This window comes from Nomascus leucogenys, chromosome 14 (assembly GCF_006542625.1).
Source record: "Nomascus leucogenys isolate Asia chromosome 14, Asia_NLE_v1, whole genome shotgun sequence".
Taxonomy (NCBI): domain Eukaryota; kingdom Metazoa; phylum Chordata; class Mammalia; order Primates; family Hylobatidae; genus Nomascus; species Nomascus leucogenys.
The window spans coordinates 19,063,296-19,085,708 of NC_044394.1; the positions used below are offsets into that span (position 1 = coordinate 19,063,296).

The 22,413-nt window shown below is 40.6% G+C and overlaps 1 protein-coding gene and 1 pseudogene across 3 annotated transcripts in view; both read left to right on the plus strand.

Annotated features, from left to right (window-relative positions):
- The window catches only part of SPTBN1 (spectrin beta, non-erythrocytic 1), a 214,132-nt gene that overhangs the window by 12,566 nt on the left and 179,153 nt on the right, over nucleotides 1-22,413 (plus strand). The window lies entirely within an intron of this gene.
- On the plus strand, nucleotides 15,839-22,041 carry LOC115838383 (annotated as a pseudogene).

Below are 22,413 nucleotides of genomic sequence, written 5' to 3' on the forward strand. Positions count from 1 at the left end.
GAGGAAGGTGCCAAAATGGCTTCTGCATCTGCTGAAGGAAAAGAGGGAGTGGGAAGAGGGGAGAAATATTTCACTGGAAGGTAAAAAAAGCTCTTTCCAGCAATTTCCTTTAGAAACTTGGGGGTTGCTGTTAGTCTCGTTTGGGTAATGGGCCCCAAGGAAAAGTGACAAATGGCCTTCTTCTGGGGTTTAAACACTAAAGGTCAATGTTGGCCCTTTTCACAGTTAAGAGGGAAAAATCTGAGCTAGGCTAGGTGGACTTTCTCCAGCTAAGGGATTCTTCTGAAACTCCTAACCTGATGGGAATCATTTTGTTTGCAGGTGGCCAAAGCCCATCAAGGGAAATGCTTGATGGTTACTGTGCCTGAGCTGCCTGAAGCCTGGTGTAGGAGTCTCAACTTGATCTTGAAGCAGCTGCAAATGTTAGGTCTTGACACTTGGGATGGCAACAAGACCAGGCAGTGCCCAGAGTGGTCCCAGTGGTCTAGGTTAGAGGAGGGTAGGGGGCTGGAATGTGGCCTTAGCCGGTCCTCTGAGCAGATGAGAATACCTGTCACTATTTTGGGAGATGAGTTGTGGTCAGAGATATCAGTCAGGTGACTTCTCTGAGAGGGGCCTGGTCCTTCTCACAGCAAGGTTGACAAGTCTTTGCTGCCAGTTGTCCCTAAATACCCAATTTATCTCCTGGGGTGGAGTTGGGGAAGTGCCTCTAGCCTGGAGCAAAGAGATTTGCCTGCCATTTCGGAAGGAAAGAAACCAGCACACATCCTGTGTTTCATTCTCTGTTTTAAAGGTAGGTTTTTGTCTGTTTGCTTGTTTTTAAATCAACACCCACTGCTAAAGGAAATCCCGAGTTTCCCTGATAATCAGGATGATTTCTTATTTTGAAAGGCCTATTTTGCCTTCGAAGTGTGTGTTTCTGACATAGGTTTCATCCTAGTTCTAGAAATCTTGCTTAATTCATAAAAGGTAAAAGTTTAATTAGAGAGAAGGCTGATGTATTGTCTTGTTTCAAAGGGAGACTATTCTTGTCTGTCAGTGGAATTTTTTATATATATTTTTCTGGCTGTGAAGAAATATTTTATTGGTATATGTGTACATGCATTTTTTATTCTTAATTATAGTATGTATTTCCACTGGACTACACTCTTGTTAAAGGAAACTTTGTTCACATGAAATAAACATATCTTTGGTGAGTCATACTTGAGAACTGCTTCTCAGTCTCCTCAACTTTTAAAGTCAGTGGTATTTCATGTAAAGAGTGTATCAGTAGCTGGCCTATCTCTGGAATGTTGTGCAGCTGTGCAGAGCATGAGGCTCAAATGTGCTAATTAAATATGTTTTTTAGCAAGAATGGAATGTAGCAGCATTTGAATGGTTTCAAAAAACATTCCATTTTGTTTCTGAAGAGGGCTTTTTTTGTTTTTGCCAAATATTAACAATTAGAGAGTACACTGACTTTTAGAGGATGTATTGCTATGTTAAATTGTTCTGTTCACCTGAACAGGGTGGCATGTGCCTGTAATCCTAGCCACTTGAGAGGCTGACGTGGGAGGATCGCTTGAGCCCAGGGCTTCAAGACTAGCCTGAGCAGAGTAGAAAGAACCTGTCTCAAACCCCACACTGTTCTTTTTGCAGAGTTAATGGGGCTCATTAAATACTGAGATTATCCTTTAGAACAAGCTTGTCCAACCTACGGCCTTTGAATGTGGCCCAACACAAATTTGTAAACTTTCTTAAAACATCATGAGTTTTTTTTGTGATACTTATAGCTCATTAGCTATCATTAGTGTTTTATTTTATGTGTGGCCCAAGACACTAATTCTTCTTCCTGTGTGGCCCAGGGATGCCAAAAGATTAGACACCCCTGCTTTAGAATGTACTCAATTAATAATCTTCAAAATGTAGGGGTTGGGTGGGGTGGCTCATGCCTGTAATCCCAGCACTTTTGGAGGCCAAGGTGGGAAAATTGCTTGAGCCCAGGAGTTTGAGACCAGCTTGGGCAACATGGTGAGACCTGGTCTCTACAAAAACAAACAAAAAGAACAGAATGTAGGCAGTGGTGGCATAACTAAGGTTCTAAGGTTTACCATCTTTAGTTGATCTTGCTCATTTCCCTTGGTATCAGTTCTCCTTCCTTCCTTGGTGAGTGCTTAACCTTTCTTTGGGCAGTAAGGCATGACATTTCTCCCGAGTTTGAGCAGTTTTCTGATACATGTTTTTTGGCTGAGTGTGAGTTGTATCTTTTGGACTAAGCTCCATTCACTCAGATGGTGGTCTGATTTTTTTTTTTTTTCGGTCAGGCATCGTGCGAAGTGACCTGATGGGAATAAATGGCAGGTTGGTTGTGTAATGCAGCAACATCTTACTTGGTTGTCTTTAGAGATAAGTGGGACGTGATTCCAGCAAGGCTGTGCATCAAATGTTGGAATGTGTTGGAGAACTGCCAAGAGGTTGGGAGCAAGCTGTGTGACAAGCACTAATGCAGCCTTGGCCTGCCTTAAAATAGCTGCAGGTTAACAAATATCTTGAAACTTGGCATTTCTTTTGAGCAAAATTGCTCCTCTGAATGTGTTACCAAGAGGTGCTTTCCTCTTTTTTATCGATGTTTATTTTTTTTGCTGTTCCAACTGTCTTAAAACATATTTATGAGCATATGAAGAAGATAATTCTCTATAACATCTTATCTTGAATGATTTTACTGGACTAATTATTAGCATGTTATTGGAAACTTCACTTGTAGTTCTTCTGCCCTGCTCACCCAACTCACTGCAGGATATATAGTGTTTGTAGTTTGAATAAAAACTGGGGCCCTGAAGATTTTTTTTTTTTTTTTTTTTTTGGAGACTGAGTCTTGCTCTGTCGACCAGGCCAGAGTGCAGTGGCGCGATCTTGGCTCACTGCAAGCTCTGCCTCCCGGGTTCACACCATTCTCCTGCCTCAGCCTCCTGAGTAGCTGGGACTACAGGCACCCACCATCACGCCCAGCTAATTTTTTGTATTTTTACTAGAGACGGGGTTTCACCATGTTAGCCAGGATGGTCTCGATCTCTTGACTTCGTAATCTGCCCACCTGGGCCTCCCAAAGTGCTGGGATTACAGGCATGAGCCACTGTGCCCGGCCTGAAGATTTTTTTTTTAAAGTCCTATATTTTATGTTTGGTAGGCTTTTGGAAAGGAATTATTGATGTTTGAACACTAACACATTAGAGAGGCAGAGTCAGAGACATTGGTTAGTTTCCTATGGAATCTTGTCTTAGCTGATTCACTTTTAGACAGAATTCTTAGTAAGTTCGTTGGTAGTTTGTCTGCAGTACTTAGTTCTTGTTTGTAATTAATTTACTGTCTAACTGTAGTCTCTCAATTTTTTTCAATAGAAAGGCTTGTTTTTTGTTTTTGTTTTTGTTTTTGTTTTTGTTTTTGTTTTGAGACGGAGTCTCGCTCTGTCGCCCAGGCTGGAGTGCAGTGGCACGATTTCTGCTCACTGCAAGCTCCGCCTCCCAGGTTCATGCCCTTCTCCTGCCTCAGCCTCCCAAGTAGCTGGGACTACAGGCGCCTGCCACCACGCCCGGCTAATTTTTTGTATTTTTAGTAGAGACAGGGTTTCACCGTGTTAGCCAGGATGGTCTCGATCTCCTAACTTAGTGATCCGCCCGCCTTGGCCTCCCAAAGTGGCTGGGATTATAGGCGTGAGCCACTGTGCCCGGCCCAAAGGCTTGTTTTTTAAGTCAGAGTGGTAAAAACGGGGGGTTGGGAGTGGTCTTTGGAATGGGTCCTGTACAGACTTGAGCCTGATGGTGATGTGATCAAGGTTGCAGGGGGTTTGGGTACCCGGGTGGGGCTGGGGCTGCCTGTGGGACTAATCTAAACAGCCAATTAGTTTGGGTGCTCTGAAGATGACATTTTTAAAAATGCAGTATTTGGGTTAATGAGTGGAAGTAAACTAGGAATTTCCAGGATTTATATGTTAAATAGCAGATGAAAACAGTGAGTTATATGTTAAATAGTAGATGGAAACAGTGAGTTAACTTTATTTTGAGAGGCTTAAATACAAACCAAGTTTCTGTACTAAAAGATTTCCTAAAAGATATTAACAGATATGTTAATTATCCCATAACTTAAAGTCCTTTAGACGTTTAGATTGAGACTAATTGTGATAATTTCATATCTCTGTAGCGTATCCTGAAAATGGCTTCGTTTCTTTTGTTTCACTGTCTTCATATGCATAAGTCTTGAATTTTGCTTTGTCACTTTCTGTATTTTACGTGTATTTTAGAGGTCCTCTCCTTGTATAGAAACATTATTTCTGGTTCTATGTAAGTGCCTTATACCGAGATTTATAATTTGTAATTAGTATACTTTTGGGTCAATAGAATTGAGGTTATTTGGGGTATGTTTTTAGAATATGTTAAAACCCATATTTTGTGTTTTTATAACATAGAAAAATATTTCTTGGAAAATGCGTGTGTAGGCAGCTTCTTTTAGATGTATTGATCTTTTCACTTTTAGATGGCAAATGAATTCTATATGGCATTGTTGCCATGTTGGAAAATTTCTTTATTGAGCCTATGACTTCTAAAGTATCAAAATTCTGTTTTTGCTTTTCCCTTTTATTGGACATCTCCAGTTGTTTTTTTTTATTTTTTTTAAACACACAGACACACACACAGACACACACACATGCACATCCTTGGATAACTGAACTGGTAAATGGAATTGAGGAGAGATGAACTACAGGCCACCATTTCCTTTTTACTTAGCATACCATTATCTGATCCCCTCATGTGAAAATATATTTTGGATAGTTTTCACCTCCCACCATCTATTAATTTAGAGTGTGCATTCCTTTAACCTTGCAAGAGAATTCAGTCATTCATTATACGATAAGCAGGCAAAAAGTTAAATACTGAAATGTTCCTTTTCTGGATTATTGTCTGAATTAGAAAAACATTCATTTTAAATTTTACACATGCATATGGGATGTTATCTCTCCTCGTCTGTATGCCTTGTACTGGCACAAGCTTATAGGACTAGGAACAAATAAGCTTAGCATTTAAAATATTCCAGACATAAAAAATCTGTGGAATTTGCTTATATCTACTGGGGGATGCACACTCAGACAGACCCAGGGTTTTAATTGGCTCCTTCTGCAGTGTGAAGGCAGATGGAAACATTGGAGTCTGCTGCAGATGGCAGCGGGGTGGACAGGTGAGGCCCACATAGAAGTTCATACCACTGGTAGGTGGAGTAATGAGTTGGTGTATGAAATGCTAGCCATTTTAGATGTTTCTACAGCTGTTGTTGGCTAGCTGAAAATAAATTGAACTTGTTGAACTGGTAAAAGTTTTGCTGTCTGAATAGGCTTAGATAAAATAGTGCTTCAGATGCCTATAAAGATGTCTATTGTAACATTACTGTGATTTTTTTAAGTGGTGATAACCTAAATGTCCATCATTGGTAAGTTACAGGGTGGACTATATATTCTGGAGGCAATACAGTGTGTAGTTAAAAGTGCTGACTGTGGAGCTGTGGTGCCTGAGTCTAAAACCTGATTTCACCATGGGCCCACTTTGTGACCCTGAGCAAGTCATTAACCCTTCTCGGTTTCAGTTTCCTTATCAGTAAGATCAGGATAATCATAGTACAGACCATATAGGGTTGGTTGGATTAAATAAGTTATAGGTAAAGCAGTTAGACTAGTGCCTGGAAATATGTAAGTATTATTTATTTACTATATTAATAAAAACTTTAATATTATTATGGAAAACCTTCTAATAACATGAGAAGGTTTTTAACATAGGGAGAAAAAGCAGAACACAAGATTATATAAATGGAATTACCATAACTATGTAGAAAAATATACAAAAGGGATAAGGAAATACTACAAATATTAAGGTTTTGGGGGGAGGGGAGAATGGATGAGATTCCTTGTGATTTTTGCTTTTGTCTCAGAGCTGTTTTGTATTTTCTGCTGTTCTACAGTAAGCATATGTTACTTCTATAATTTGAAAAAGTAAACTTTGTTTTGAGAAGTGGATGTAGGCTGGCTGCAGTGGCTCCTGCCTGTAATCCCAGCACTTTGGGAGGCCAAGGCAGGTAGATTTTTGCCTTCAGGTCAGGAGTTCGAGACCAACCTGGCCACATGGTGAAAATACAAAAACACAAAAAATTATAAAAATATAAAATTATAAAAATACTAAAAATACAAAAAATTAACCGGGCGTGGTGGCACGTGCCTATAATCCCAGCTACTCAGGAGGCCGAGGCAGGAGAATCTCTTAAACCCGGGAGGCAGAGGTTGCAGTGAGCTGAGATCGCGCCACTGCACTCCAGCCTGGGTGACAAGAGCGAAACTCCGTCTCAAAAAGAAAAAGAAAAAGAAAAGTGGATGTATCCCTTGCAAACAATTAGTTTGTCAATTATAAGAACAGCTTATTCTTTAAAAGCTTAGGGCCTTCCATTTGGCAACAGTTTGTCTCCTTTTGATTCTACAATACTTTCACATTCTTACAGAAGCTAATGGGAAATGCTGGATTAGACCACATTATTTATGCTGTTATCTCTGTTTAGAAACTTTTAATGATGACAGATATGCAGTCCCTTCTCTTTGTGGTCACATGGGAGAATTACTCTTGCCTGCTCCCCTTGCATTTTGGTGGCGTGTTTGACTAGTTCTGAGGAATGGCCTGTGTCCAGCCTATAGCCAGAGTCCTTGAGTGAGAATGGCAGAGCCTCCTGCTACCATGTGACAGGCATGTAACGTGAGTGGGAAACATGCTTCTGTGAGTTTGAGCCACAGAAAGGCATTCTTACAGAGTGCCTTGGAGTAATGAAACTCAAAGCTATTTTTTAAATTCATCATTTAGTATTTTCCACTAATTCAGACTGATTGTATAGTGAAAAGAATACAGCCATCAGTAAGTCACATAACCGTTATTAACGGTATGAATTTAGACAAATTATGTAATAGAGTTTTAGTTTTCTTGTGTCAAAGGCCTCACCTCCACAAACTACAAACAAACAAAACTTTTGATGACTTCAAATTAGTCCATACCAGAGTGTTTAGTTTTAACTCACTGCTCTTTAGTGCTTGAAATGAGATTCTTTAGACCAAAGTGGCCTTCTTAAAGGTTCACTCTTGTATGCTTATTCCACATTTCTCTATATATTTATTTTGTCACTTCTGGTCACTATATGTAGGTTTATTTAAGAAAAATTCCCTTCCATAGTTTATCAGGCAGGTTAGGCTGGTGCTGCAGTAACAAAGATCTCCAGAATCTCAGTGGCTCAAACTCACAGATGCATATTTTCCACTCATGTTACTTGTCCGTCACATGGTGTCAGGGTGCTCTGTGCCATCCTCACTCAAGGACTGTGGGCTGATGGGCTAGACACAGGCCATTGATCAGAATAATCAAATGCCCCGCCCAAATGCTAGGGTAGCAGGTAAGAGGAATCCTCCCATGTAGCCCCAAAGAGAAAAGACTGGGTATGTGTGATCATTAAAAGTTTCTAACTAAACGTAGATAACAGAGTAGGTAATGTCGTCTAATCCGGCATTTCCCATCATCTTCTTTGAAGCACCAGTTTTGCAGTATGTTAACATCTGCTGTTTATAAAGGGCATCTCCTGGTCAAGTAAATATGGAGAATGCTGGGCTTAGTAACATGTACTAGGCCTCTTTAGTGAAGGACGTCTCAGAGCTGTTGTATCCTAACAGGCATTCTGGAGGTGGAGAGTAACATACGATGTTTCCCAGACTTACCTGACCTTTGAATTATTTTCCTGCTTTTCATAGCCTCCCTTGGATGCAGGGTTTCGTTGAATATGCTTTGGGATATCCTAATTTGTCTAATTTGTTCTCATACAAAGCAAGTATTTGGAATTGCATTTTAATTAATACTTGCATTGGGAAGAAGCTTTGTTTTTATTGTTTGTTAAAAGAGTTGACTATTTGAAGAGAGATTTCTTCCATTGCAAATCAAATTGCAGGCAGTGTTTTTAAAAATTAGTTATTACTGGTTACATGCCTGTGTTGAATCCATAGGACTTTTTCTTCATTTAGTTGCCTTTGTGTTCTAAACTTACCATTGAAAAGAGAAAGGTAAATAAGCTTTGACCACATATCTTAGCGGTTATAAAAAAATTAAATTGGTTTGGACAGATGGTCCTAACACACTGAGTTTTTTTTTATTGGCTTCAGTGTTTTTCTTGGTTCTCTTTGACTTTCTATAACAAGTTTTCTAGAAGTTTTGAAATGAGATACTACTGAAATGAGGGCTCTGATAAGAAACAGAGAGAGAACTTTTGTCAAGAGGTATTAAATATTTCTCTACCAGAAGACTTTGGATTTAAACACAACATTTGTTGCCAGGGATTTTATGCCTCCGTATCTAACAAATCTTAGTATGGAAGTTTTTACTTAAATGTGGCGTAAACTTCATGCAATAAACTTTAGGTAAGAAGGAGCGCACCCCCCAACCCCCATTTTGTAACTGTACATGGGTAACACTTTATAAGACTAAACTCTGTAACTCCCCAGACTTTCGGATTTGTGGCATTACCTTTTTTTTTTTTAGTTAACGAATTCGCTTTCTATTAGAAATCGTGAAATCCAGGCCAAGAATTCTTTTCTCATTTTCTGTTTTGTTTGCTTTTTTCCTTTCTGAGTAAACAGGTGTGAAGGACAGTTGCTGTTTCGTGACAGGAAACACACTTTTAAAGCTGTCAGTTACCTCACAGCCCCATCCTACCCTTTTCCTGCTGCCATTACGATTAAGACTGACTGGTAGACTGGGCGCGGTGGCTCATGCCTGTAATCCCAGCACTTTGGGAGGCTGAGGTGGGCGGATCACGAGGTCAGGAGTTCGAGACCAGCCTGGCCAATATGGTGAAACCCCGTGTCTATTAAAAATACAAAAATTAGCTGGTATGGTGGCAGGTGCCTGTTATCCAAGCTACTCTGGAGGCTGAGGCTGGAGAATCGCTTGAACTCAGGAGGCAGAGGTTGCAGTGAGCCAAGATCATGCCACTGCACTCCAGCCTGGGCGACAGAGTAAGAGTCCATCTCAAAAAAAAAAAAAAAAAAGGACTGGTAGTAGACTTTGCTTTTTAAAGGTGACTTGGGAGGATTTGAGGCAGAGAAAACCTTCTTCAGAGCCACAGTTCCCAGTCTTATCCTTTTTGTTGGTACTAGTATCGCTGTGGAAAAAGCATTCATGACCCATCACAAAAACATAACATTAAAAAAACATTCTTCACATGGTCTGAGGCTGACAGGAATCAGGCTTAATGTATCCAGGGATATGACAAACGTGGGAACCTGCACCAATCGCCACAGAGCTGCCCGATCCTGGTCCCAGGGCCCTTGTCCGTGGCAGGTCTTCCCGGGGAAGGTATTTCACTCTTATGAGAATGCTCGTGTTTCATGCCCTCAGATGCTTGTGTCAGGTTCCAGTGATGGTAGCCTTGGAATAAGTCTGCCTTTGAGAGAGGATTGTTTTTTCCTCACTCTTCAAGGACCTGTAGTGGGTCCCCTGCTGGGCCACCCCCTGGACCAGCTGAAATGTTGGGGAGTTTCGTGGAAGAGCAGTGTTTTCACATTACAGGGTGCAGCTCACAGTCAGAAAGATTGTAGAGGATCATAGAATTGGAAGTTTTGGGTCTGGGCCGAACTCTGTAGATCTTAGTACATCCACATGATTGTATCAAAGAAGAGTCCAGAGCTCAGAGAGGCTAGATGCAGTCACACAACTTCACACAAGACTAAGGGCTGAAACTATCGCTGTTAACAGATATGTGGAAATACTTGGTGTCCTTGCAACTATTTCCAGTGTGCTGAACCTTGAGAGGCATCTTACTTCTGCTTATTGGAACCACTTGGGATGCATTTTAAAGTTATATAAATGAGTAAGCCTACAAGTTTATGCTCATGTTTACTGTTTTCGTGTTGTCAAACTATTAGTAGCATGAATGGTTAAACATTTGCTGGGAAAATAGAAAGTGTTCTGAAAATACACAATACCAAAGATAAAAAAAGATGTATGTATGTATATGTGAGTGTGTGTATATGTATGTATGTGTGTGTGTGTATATATATATATGTTTTATTACTAGGGAAGGGAGGAAAGCCCATTGTGTATGGAATTAAAAGCCAGAACCTACTGCATGTCCACCTTTGTTTTAATGAAAATAACAAACAACTGAGTATCCTGGCTGCCTGGCCAGGCTGAAGGAAGGTAAAGGTTGTTTTAAAATAGAAGAATATCTGGTTAAATATTTGACCAGATACTTTGATAAGTTGAAATGTTTAAACATTTTCAGGCCCAGGGATGTCAGTGAAGGCTGAATGCAGAGTCTTCTCTGCCTGCTCATGACTTGTGCTGTGTATAGCAGTGATTTAAAGGCGAATAAAGTATAGTTATAGAAAACATGACCCTTACCACCACCTCCCCCTCAAGTTGGTTTGTAACCATGTAAGAAATCTAAGGTATGATTGGTAAAATTAAAAAAATAAGTCCCATTGTTCCAATCCTCTTCTGTGGAAGGTAGAACTTGGGAGGGAGTATTTTACAGTGGTTAGGTTCTGTTTCTTGGAGCCACACTGCCTAGTTGGAACCCTGCTTCTACTGGTTACTGACTGTGGTCTTTGGTAGGTGAACACATAATTTATTGTCCAAACTAGGTAATTTATGAGAATGAAAGGAGACACTTTTAATAGTTGTAGCAGTACAGCAGGCATAAACTAGGAAGGTCTGAGGCAAACCAGGTAACATGGTCACTCTAGTCTAATCTTGTTGTCTTGGTTTCTTCACATTGTGAAATGGACATGACTCACTTCCTAGGGTATTAAGATTAAATGCAATAAAACATGTAAAGTTTTGCAGTGTTGTTTGGCACATAACTATTCAATAGTTGTAGCTATTTAAAAAATTATTTAGGATACTTAATTCACGTAATAACCATTTAAGCATTCAGTTCGCTTTCTATTGTCTTTATATTATTTCTCCCAAGCAAATTTTGCTTTTTTTTTTTTTTTTCCAAGAGGCAAGGTCTCACTGTGTTGCCCAGGCTGGCCTCTAACTCCTACGCTCAAGTGATCTTCCTGCTTCAGTCTTCCGAGCAAACTTTGCTTTTAATAACATTAATATTTACTAATGGCTTATTCCATTTATGGCATCTGCTCAAACTTAATTGCTTGCTTTATCTGAGCCCTTTCCTCAGATAAAGGCTCAGAAGGTAAAATTGACTTTTACTTTTTCAGCTACCTGTATATCTGGCACTTAATTATATAGCACCTGTGGCCCAGAGATGGGTGCTGGGTATTGGGGCACTCATTTATCAGGTTGTGTCTGATTAGCATCTACACTGGAGAGCACCTTTTGAACAGCTGGCACTGAGATATAGAATGGTTGGGAGCTTGAGTGGGTGGGGAGTGGCAAAGCCCAACCTCTTCTGCCTCTTTTAAAAGTTGGATTTTTCCCAGTGTAGTGATGTGCAGGGTTGCCAGATTTAGGAAAAACAAAATCAAACAAAAAAGAAACCAGAGTGCCTGGTTAAATTTTAATTTCAGATGAACAACACATCGTTTTTTAGTGTAAGTATGTCTTATGCAGTATTTGAGACATACTTATCCTAAAAATTAATTGTTTATCTGAAATTCAGCTTTAACTTGATGTCCAGTATTTATCTGGCAATCCTAGTTTTGTAATCCGAAAGAATTTTTATTCTATTCAGTATAACCCACATTCAGATGTATATGAAACGTGTAGTCCAGATCCTTTTATAAGTATTGTGTTAATTTTTTGAAAAATCCATGTTGTCTACCCTCCATTGGAATGGATGGTTGAGAAGTCATCATTGAGTTGCTGCTGCTGGTTCCCACAAAGGCCAAGATGAAAAAGAATTCAGTCTGGTTTGCCACAGCAGCAGGGATTACATTTGCTCTTTGAGAACTTATTGGCTGTGAATGTGGAGGAACTTAAGCCAGCTCTTTCTCCTTGCAGGGGAGTCCTTTAGCTAAGGTGACTTATTGAAGCCCTGGCCAACTCTAGGAGTTCTCAGTTTTATAATTGAATTACTTTAGTAATATTAAATAATTTGGGGAGGAGGTTAATTTTGGGTCATTTATATTTCATTTGTCAACGTAAAGGGAGCTACTTTTATTGTCATTAAGAGTGACATTCAGCCTGGTGCCATGGTGAGCACCTGTGGTCTTAGCTACTTGGGAAGCTGAGGTGGGAGGATCACTATAGCCCAGGAGTTTGAGGCCAGCCTGGCAACAAACGAAATCCACATCTCTTAAGTAATAATAATAATGATGATAATAAAATCCTAGAAATGAAGAACAGGTTTGGAAAAAAAAAAGTAACCTCCAAATACTCTTCCCATTAAAATCTCTCTTGCTGTTTTGGATTTTCAGCAGTGCTGCCCAGAAAGTGCCGGTGAGCTTTTTGCCCCAGCTTTGGAACTCTATCAGCAGTCAACCCTGAAGGGCATGGCATGCCTTTGGGAAATGCTGATTGGAAGATTAGAGGCTGCAGAAACCTGAGTGTGTGTGTGTGTGTGTGTGTGTGTGTGTTTTCAAACTCTGGGTATGATGCCTCTGTTAAACCAAGTCCCTGAGGAAAAGCTTCACCAGGTTAATGATACACTTGGTGAAATTAGTTATGGCAAGTAAAGGTTGAGATTTGTGCCTACTGGACAAGAGTGAGCCAGAGCAAATGGATTTTGGACCAATACCGGCTTTTTTATTGCTGCCATTTAAAGAGTTTAATGTCCCCAATGAAAAAACACAGGTTTCAGATAATCTTTTGAAGAAAAATGCATAGTGGTAATAGCTTACTGTTAGGCGCAGAGTGTGTGTGGATGGGTTAGCCAAGGGAAGGAATCCAATTAAAGCTGTTTGTTCAGAATACTAGATTTGGAGGTGTATTTTATTGTTAACTGGTGACTTTCCAGAAAATGAATTATTTGTGTATAAAGATTGATGCTAGCCAGGCTTTATATACTGACAGTTATTTGTAAAACCTCTTTCCTTCCTCCTTTTACCTTCTTTTCTGAGCTGTCTCTTTTCCTCCGCATGGCTTCCTTTATAAAGCAGCCCATTTTTTGGATATGGTTTTGCTCTTGATGAGCCTGAGGTTTGGCATAGTGCCACAGGATTGCATGATGGGTGGAATATTTGGCCTCATTATTTACATGGCTTAGGTTTTGGTGTTTGAAGTGTCTGGTTGGATAGGGATTGACTATTAATGGTAGACATTTTCACATTTTGGAGCACTGATCCTCAATCTTGGCAGCACATTGGCATCCCTTGGGGAGACTTAAAAAATGCAGGTGTCAGCCAGGCATGGTGGCTCATGCCTGAAATTCAGTGCTTTGGGAGGCTGAGGAGGGAGGGTCACTTGAGTCCAGAAGTTCAAGACCAGCTTGGGCAACATAGCAAGACCTCATCTCTACAGCAGAAAAAAAAAAAAAGAAAAATTTATAAACAATTAGAAAAAAATGCAGATGTCTGGGTCCCACTTCCAGAGAATCTGATTGAATTGTCTGGGGTACAAAATGGGCACCAGGACTTGCAAGAGGTCCTCAGGTGATCGTAACATAAGCCAAGTATGCATGTTACCCTCTGGCCTCCCCTCAAAATTATGTCTCTGGCCTCTGCTGTCCAGTAGGGAGCCATGAGCACCAGGAAGTTACTTATGTTTACATGCATTAAAATGAAGTAAACTGAAACTTCATTTCCTCAGTCACACTAGCCACATTTGGAATGCTCAGTAGCCACACATGGCTCATGGCTGCCCTGTTGGATACTGTAGATATAGAACATTTCCATCACAGGAGGCAGTGTCATTGGGCAGCCTAGATCTAGGGTGTCAACAAAACATGGGAGGAGCATGAACATTTAAGAAGCTTGACACAGGAAGGGCAGGCTTGGAATTAGTAATCCCACAGGACTTGGCAGTACTGAGTTACTCTATACTTTTTTAAGCAGCCTTTTTCTCAATGGTCTTTTGGCACCAGAAGCCCCACAGCAGTTGGTGCAATGGATTATGTGTCACATCTTACAGAAAGGCCCCGTTTAAAGCAGGCTGGCCCGAAGGGGTGTGGTGAGGACTGGGGGCAGGCAAACGTGACCCTGAGGAGGCCGGGCCAGGGAAGAGAGAATGCAGCTTTATTCTTTCAGAGCCGAGGAATGCCCTGGAAGGGAACCGAAGCCTGAGTATTGGGGTTAAACTAGGTGAGAGGAGATTTTTATCTCTTCTGCTGGAGAAAGACCTGCCTCAATAGTTTGCCTCTGCTGGCTCATCTCTAGTGTGTGGGAAACAAGGACGGTGCTAGCACATATTTCCCGTGAAATAAACTCCCATTGTGGGCCCCCATGTTCGAGCGCTGGGCACCATGGGGTTGAGAATGGAATCAATTATGTTCCATGTTTGTTCAGACATAGCACATAAGATCCAAGGAAGGTAGGGTCACGGAAAAGCGAGGGGTTAGAGGAAACATGAAGTATACCAAAGGACGCGGATTTTCTACCCTTTGCTTCCCTCAGCAGGACCTTTTTGGAGGTTGTTCCTCCTGTAGGCGTGAGAAACCCTCACGTGGAGAGGCTCTCTGGAAGCCAGCAGTCTGGTCTGTACCATCCAGGCTCTCTGCTATGCCTTCCTGTCTCCTGCATTTCGCTGGACATTAGCACCTCCCCAGGAGCAGATTTCTGTTGCTTTCTGTGAGCCCACTATAAAGAAAATGCCAAGTGTTCCTCGGTACAGGAAGTGGGTAGGAAGAGCTCTGAGAATGCATGGATCAAAGGCACTTGGGTGATTTAGGGGTGTGACCCCCAGTGGCTTCACAGGGCCTGTGGGTCATTTCAAAGAGTTTCTCCTGTTTTGTCATTGTCTGCTGTTGAACCAGGGTGAAGTGTAAGTGCCTGTTGCAGACCTTATTCCCTTGTTGCTTTGTTCCGCTGGTCAGGTTAGTGTTCTTGACGGGGTTGTATCCAAATATCTGTATTGGGGCTGTGCATGGTAGCTCATGCCTGCAATCCCAGCACTTTGTGGGGCTGAGGCAGTCAGATCACCTGAGCCCAGTGGTTCGAGACCAGCCTGGGAAACATGGTGAAACTCTGTCTCTACAAAAAATACAAAAATTGGTTGGGCATGGTGGTATGTGCCTATGCCTTGGGAGGCTGAGGTGGGAGGATTACTTGAGCTCAGGAGGCAGAGGTTGCAGTGAGCTGTGATTGCACCACTACACTCCATCCTGGGGGACAGAGTGGGACCCTGTCTCAAAAACAAAACAAAACCAAATATGTGTATTGGCAAGTGATAACTGCACGGTATTAACTGCCCTTCTCTGAGAAATAAATGATCGGGGCCCTCCTAGGACTTTTATATGCTTAGGCATTGTGTTTATTTTCCTCTCATTCACTTCAGTCCTGCTTTTGACTGCCAGAAGAGGCCTGCTCTCCTTCCTTTCCCATTGTCAGTAAATTTTGGACTTTTTGTTAATACTCATCTGCTATTTTTAATTATGTTTCACACTTTTATTTTGCCATTTTCTATATTCTCTTTCCTCAAGCTCAGAGAGCAAGGTAGGAAATGTTAACTTCTCCTAAGAACAGGAATATGGGAAGCTGGAAAGCCCAAAAAGAATGCTAAGAGGAATAATAGGAAAGCCAGCATTGATGACAAGTATCTTCTGTAATTGCCATCCTGGTAACTCTTCAGGATGCCGCTATTCCTCTATGCTTATGGATGTTTGAGGCCTTTTATAGGATAGAATTTTAAAGGACAAGTATAGAAGTGTTAACTCCTGGGAGTAGTTCGTTGGTTTTCCCTTCATCCTTTTGCCTGTACCTGGCATGGGGTGGTTGTGGTTTCGGAGACGAGCTCCCGGAAAGGTGCAATGTGGCTCATTCCAGGCCTCAGGCACCAGAATACGTTTAGCTTCAAAAATGACAAGTTTGATAGGAGTGTTCAGACCAAGAAAATTAATGTAAAACTTCCTGATATAGTATGTCAACGCTATAAAGAAGTTCTTGAGTGTCGTGTAAAATACAAAAAATACAAACCATTATCAAACCTAAAAAATGTGTTAAAATTTTTATAAAAGACAGTGAAGGATTCTTATCACACAATGTGTAGACCATGCGCCTATGAACTTGAAGTTTGCACAAAATGTGGAAAGAAAGAAGACATTGTTATTCTGTTCAGTAAGGAACCAGAAAAAACAAAATATTGAAAACAATCTAAGTTCCAATCATAGAAGGAGCTGCAGAAGAAATGAAGAAAGGGACGATAATTTAGATTTTGATGTTGATTTAGAAGACACAGGAGAAGGCCGGGTGTGGTGGCAAGAGCCTTGCTGGGGTCTTCTGATGCTTGTATTGAAAAAACTGCTTTTGCTTTGTAACAAGCAAACATTGTCGGTACTTTTGCTCTGAGTCATTTACTTGAGATCATTTATCAAACGGCGCTCAGGACCAATTTTTGAGGCTAGCAATGTAATAATGTCATCTTATTTTTATATGAGCTAGTTCTTATATAATCATCAATTCTGAATCTGGTTTACTTTGGTATTAGGTAATATATCATATACAATTTATATTCATGTATAAAATTTGTCTTTCTATAGCTTTTTCTGATTTCCTCATTAGGATTTCTTTTTTTTTTTTTTTTTTTGCTGTTTTTTAACTTTTTCAAAAATCAGCACAATTTTTTCCTTTGAAATTAAATAGATTATTTGGTTTCCAACATTTAATTATGTCTATCACCAGAAAAAGTTTTCACGTAATGAAATTAAGCAATATTATATTAATGGAAAACATTATTCTCAAGACTAATTACTGCGCACCTTTGATGTGTACTTGTTTGCATTCACTATGTGCATGACATACTGCTGTACAATGAATTGCAGAGTAATGATGATTCTATTAAATGTGGATCTATTTTTCATATTTGCACAACTTAAGAAATACCAACATCATTTTATCTGAGAAGCCTTTCCTGATTTTCAGCCTAGATCCAATTCCCCTGACATGTGTTCATAAAGCTGCATACTTTTCCTTCACAGTATTAAGTATCTAATGTCACATTTCTTCATTAATAATTATTAATGTCAGTCTGCCCACTAGACTAGAGCACCATTGCTTTTCTAGTGTTACAATAAATAAATAAATGAATCAGTGAAGTCATGTATCATTAGGATTTCACAATATCTTTTATGCAATACTCAAAGTCAAAAGTTGGTCAGAATTTCACATTAAGTTGACTTTTAATATCGTGATATTAATTCACTTGATGATCTCCTCCTGTGTTTTGTTTTTTTTTTTTTTTTTTTTTTTGAGATGAAGTCTCGCTCTGTTACCCAGGCTGGAGTGCAGTGGCGCGATCTCGGTTCACTGCAAGCTCTGCCTCCCGGGTTCACACCATTCTCCTGCCTCAGCCTCCCGAGTAGCTGGGACTACAGGCACCCGCCACCACACCCGGCTAATTTTTTGTATTTTTGGTAGAGACGGGGTTTCACTGTGTTAGCCAGGATGGTCTCGATCTCCTGACCTCATGAACCGCCCGCCTCAGGCTCCCAAAGTGCTGGGATTACAGGCATGAGTCACTGCGCCCGGCCCATCATATCCTTTTTGAATGAGAATTTCTAGGCACTAGGTCCAGGAGTCTGTATTTTGAAATTGCTAGGTGATTTTGGTGAGCATCCAAATTTGAGACCCACTGGCCTTACCCTCATGCCTCAATTTTCAAATGAGGAAACTGAGGACTAGGGCGGGAAAGTGATTTCCTTGCAGTTAAAGGCAGCCAGTGGTAAGACGAGACCAAGGACCTTTCTAAGGTCCCTTGCACCCTGCACCCCTGAGAGTCAGTGACTCTCTGTTTTCACCTTGGACTGCTATGATGTCTGACTCATACTGTAGTCTTCTTCCTAAATCCTCCTCTTTTTATTTTTTATTTTTGGCAGTGTGTTGAATTGTCTAGTTTCATTCGGTGAGTGCTATTTCTTGCTTCATTATAAAAGGTGGTGTGTCACAGGTCCTGTGTGGTCACACAGGCTAAGTGTAAGCTTTGAGAATGATCTCTCAGACCCTTTTTCTCAGATTCCAGTGTTGTGCATTATCTCATCCTGGTGGCTTCTTTGTGATTTAGTTTCCCCTCCTCCCTTCACCATAAAAAAAGTCTTATCTCCTGATGTATTTTTGGCTGCAGAATAACTCCAGATGGTACATTTTGTATAGGGGAAAAAAATAACAATTTTTCACACTCTTGTGTGAATTATTTTTCGACTTTCAATTTTAATGAAGTTATTAATCTTACAAAGGCTCGCTTTGTAAAGAGACTAATCTGAACAAACTTGCTTGTATACAATAAGTCCCATGGCAAAAATTAAGAGTACAGTTATTATCAGAGACTAAAATAACAATTTAATTTTCTAGAAATAGAAAATTAAGAAAAATAAGTTTTAATGCTGGGATTTGACATTGAGAAATCAGTGACAAAAATGGGACCAAATAAAATGCTGTAATTGGCGAGACATGGTGGCTCATGCCTGTAATCCCAGACTTGGGGAGGCTGAGGTGGGAGGATCACTTGAGTTCAGGAGTTCAAGACTAGCCTAGGTAAAACCTGGTCTGTATTTAAAAAAAAAAAAAAAAAAAAAAAAAAGCCAGGCATGGTGGCACATGCCTACAGTCCCAGCTACTCATGAGGTAGAGGCAGGAGGATCACTTGAGCCCAGGAAGCTGAGGCTATAGTGAGCCATGATCATGCCACTGTGCTCCAACCTGGGTAATGGAGTGAGACCCTGTCTCAAAAAAAAAAAGAAAAAAGAAAAAAGAAAATGATATAACTGAAAGTACCTTGAAAAAATATGGCAATATGCAGATGCATGTTGCTGATTTTTAGAATCATAATTCTAAGCCGGGTGTGGTGGCTCATGACTGTAACCCCAGCACTTTGGGTGGCCGAAGTTGGTGGATCACTTAAGGCCAGGAGTTTGAGACCAGCCTGGCCAACATGGTGAAACCCCATCTTTACTAAAAATACAAAAATTAGCCAGGCATGGTGATGTGCATCTGTAATCTCTGTTCTTGGAAGGCTGAGGCATGAGAATCACTTGAACCTGGGAGGTGGAGGTTGCAGTGAGCTGAGATCGTGCCACTGCACTCCAGCCTGGGTGACAGAGAGGGCACCCTGTCTGAAAAAAACCCCAAAAATCATAATTCTTATTTGAGAGCTGATGACAGTTGCAGACAGTTAAAAGCTTTTACAAAGAGCATGCATACATTTAGCAATCTCTAATTGGGAATGTTTTGGAAAACACTCCTGAGAATGTAGGTTATTTATAGAAGATGTCCTTTGATATAATCTTCCTACTGTGGTTTTTATCATTTGGATTTTTCTGGATCAATGAGAAGACCTATGAGCCTAAAATATTTGTAATTCTAGCTGTGTTTCCGTAAGAACATGAGAGAACCTCAGCATTAACAATTCTTGCTGGTCTCCCAGAACACACCAAAAATCTGTTCAGTTTTGCTGGGGTGATGACAGAGAATGGAAAACAAGTTTATGAAGTTTTTTGTTTTTTTGAGGCAGAGTTTCACTTGTCACCCAGGCTGGAGTGCAATCTCAGCTCACTGCAACCTCCACCTCCCAGGTTCAAGCGATTCTCTTCTTCCAGCCTCCTGAGTAGCTGGGATTACAGCTGCATGCCACCGTGCACTGCTAACTTTTGTATTTTTAGTAGAGACGGGGTTTCACCATGTTGGCCAGGCTAGTCTCAAACTCCTGACCTCAGTTGATCCACTCGTTTCGACCTCCCAAAGTGCTGGGAGTACAGGCAAGAGCCACAGCGCCTGGCCTGTTTATGAAAATTTTATAAACAGATTTCTAAATTCAGAAAGTATTTAAGGGATCCCCTCTGGTGGCACTTTAATTCAGGTGGGGTCCACAAAATAGGAAGATATTTACTAGGAAATTTGAACAATCTTGAAATCACTGAAAATGGTGATGCGATTCTCCAGAAATTTCTGATTGGGAATAAGCACTTTGAAGTAATTGGCTGTCTTATTAATCTGCTGTTCCTGAATTTCCCCTTAGTAGTGGACATGCTTTATTGCATTAAGTTGGATAACCACCTTAGTAGCAAAGATGGGCTTGGGCTTCAGTCTGGTCAGTAGGCATCTTATTCGGGTAGATGCCAGATGGGAGGGATGGGGACGGCTTAGTGAAGAAGGATGAGGCTGGAGGTGACTCTTGAAGAATGATTAGTGTTAGCTGGAAAGATTAAGGTGTGGGAGAGTCCCACACAGGGGAACAGCATGCAGAAAGCCAGGGAGAGGGAAAAGAGTGTGTTTTGAGGACCTCTTCTGCTGTGGCTGGAATAAAGAGGGCTGTGTTGAAGAGTGAAGGGAGCTGAGGCCAGGCAAAAACTCTTGCATGCCTTGAAAGGAGGTTTTACCCAAAGGACAAGTGAGGAGGGTGGTGAAACATTTTAGTCAAGCTTGTGTGTTCTTCATAGCTCGTTTGAGCTCTGGCATGGAAGAGAATGGATTTCAGTTGGGCAAAATTCAGAGCAGGGGATTTTGTGGCAATAATTCGGTCAAGAAACTCTAAGGGACCTTACTAAGGTCAAGGTTAGACTTTGTAAATTTTGGGGTCCAGAAAAACTGTTAATAAACTTGACTGACAGGAAGATTCCCCTGGCATCATAGCCTGTCACTGTGAGGATTTACATTCTTTTTCACATAGTAATAGATTGTGAAAAGTCTCCAAAACCATACTCAAGGGTTGAAGGTCACCACATTTTCTCTGTCGATCATTCTACACTTAGGTAGAAAACAATTTCATTACCAACTAGATAATAGGATTTGAGCTGTTGTGGTGGTTGACATTCTTGATGAAGGACTGATCAGAAATTCTTGGTCATCTTATGTAAGAATAACTTCTTGGAGTAAATACGTTCCTGAAGAGCTGCCATTTAAAGTAAACTTTCGAATATCATATCTTAAATGCTTTGTAATAATGAACATTTAAATTCTGTGGTTCAAATAATCATTTTTAAGTAATTTACTTCTTATTTCTCTCTCTCTTTTTTTTTTTTGGAGACAGGGCTGTCACCCAGACTGGAGTACAGTGGTGCAAACACAATTCACTGCAGTCTCAACCTCCTGGGCTCAAGCAGTCCTTCTGCCTCAGCCTCTTGGTGTAGCTGGGACCACAGATGCATACTGCCATACCCAGCTAACTTTTCTTTTTTTTTTTTTTTTTTTTTGGTAGAGACGAGGTCTCGCCATGTTGCCCAGTCTGGTCTTGAATTTCTAGGCTCAGGCAGTCCTCCACCTCGCCTCCCAAAGTGCTGGGATTACAGTCATGAGCCGCTGCACACAGTTTGTTTCTCTCTTTTTAAAATCCAGATTTTTCTATTAGGCTTTGCAGATAGGCCCTTAAAGAAACAGACAGCATGGCTGGTAAACAAATTTTGTTCTTTATGTGTTTCCAGAGAAATAATGTGGTATTTTAAGAGCTTTTAACAGAAGACCTCAAGATAATTATTTTTAGGATATACCATAATTTAAAAAATAACTTGAGTATGAGAGTAATACATTAAAGAATATTCCTATAATCCTAGAGCTAAGCCATGCTATAATTCTGGTCTGGTGTATGGTTTGTGCTCACATATACACTCACATTTTTATACCCTTTGTTTTTATGGTCGTATTCATGTTAAAAAATTGTTTTGAAAACACTTTTTATGGCTGTATAAAGTAGGTGTACCCTATTTCTAAAGTAAGCGTGCCCTATTACTGGACATTTAGTTTGTCTGCAGTTTTTTTTTTTCTGCTACTATAAAAAAGCACAATGATGAGCATCACTGTATTCATATTTTTATCTGAAGTTACCTTTTCCTTTAGATCTCTGAAAGTGGATTTGCTGGGTCTAAGGAGTTTCACCTAACACCAGTTTCAAAGGCTGTGTCGTTCTTGTGACCTCATTGCAGGTGGTGGACCTACTGCCCTTTGCACCGACTGACTGACTGCTGTGGTAGCATGCCTTCGAACTTAGGCAGGCTAGTCACATTTTATATGGGGTTTGGTTTTTACTTAAAAGGTTTGCTTCTGGAACATTTATGTAAGTTACAGCAGTCTTCATGCTGAGGACACATGGACATGTCTCTTATGTCTCCAGCAAAGATACCCCCAGCCTGCCGTAGAAATGTAATTGACTACTGAGCGGATTTCCTTTCATGTGGAATAGAATGAGATTTATTGGCTTGTGTAAACTAGAGCAGGAAAGTTAATAGAAATAATAAAAGCTGTCAGACTCTGTTTAGTTCTGTTACGCTATTACACTCAGACCCTTTAAAAACTGTGTTTAGAAAATTGTTGTGCAGTTTAATATGTCTGCA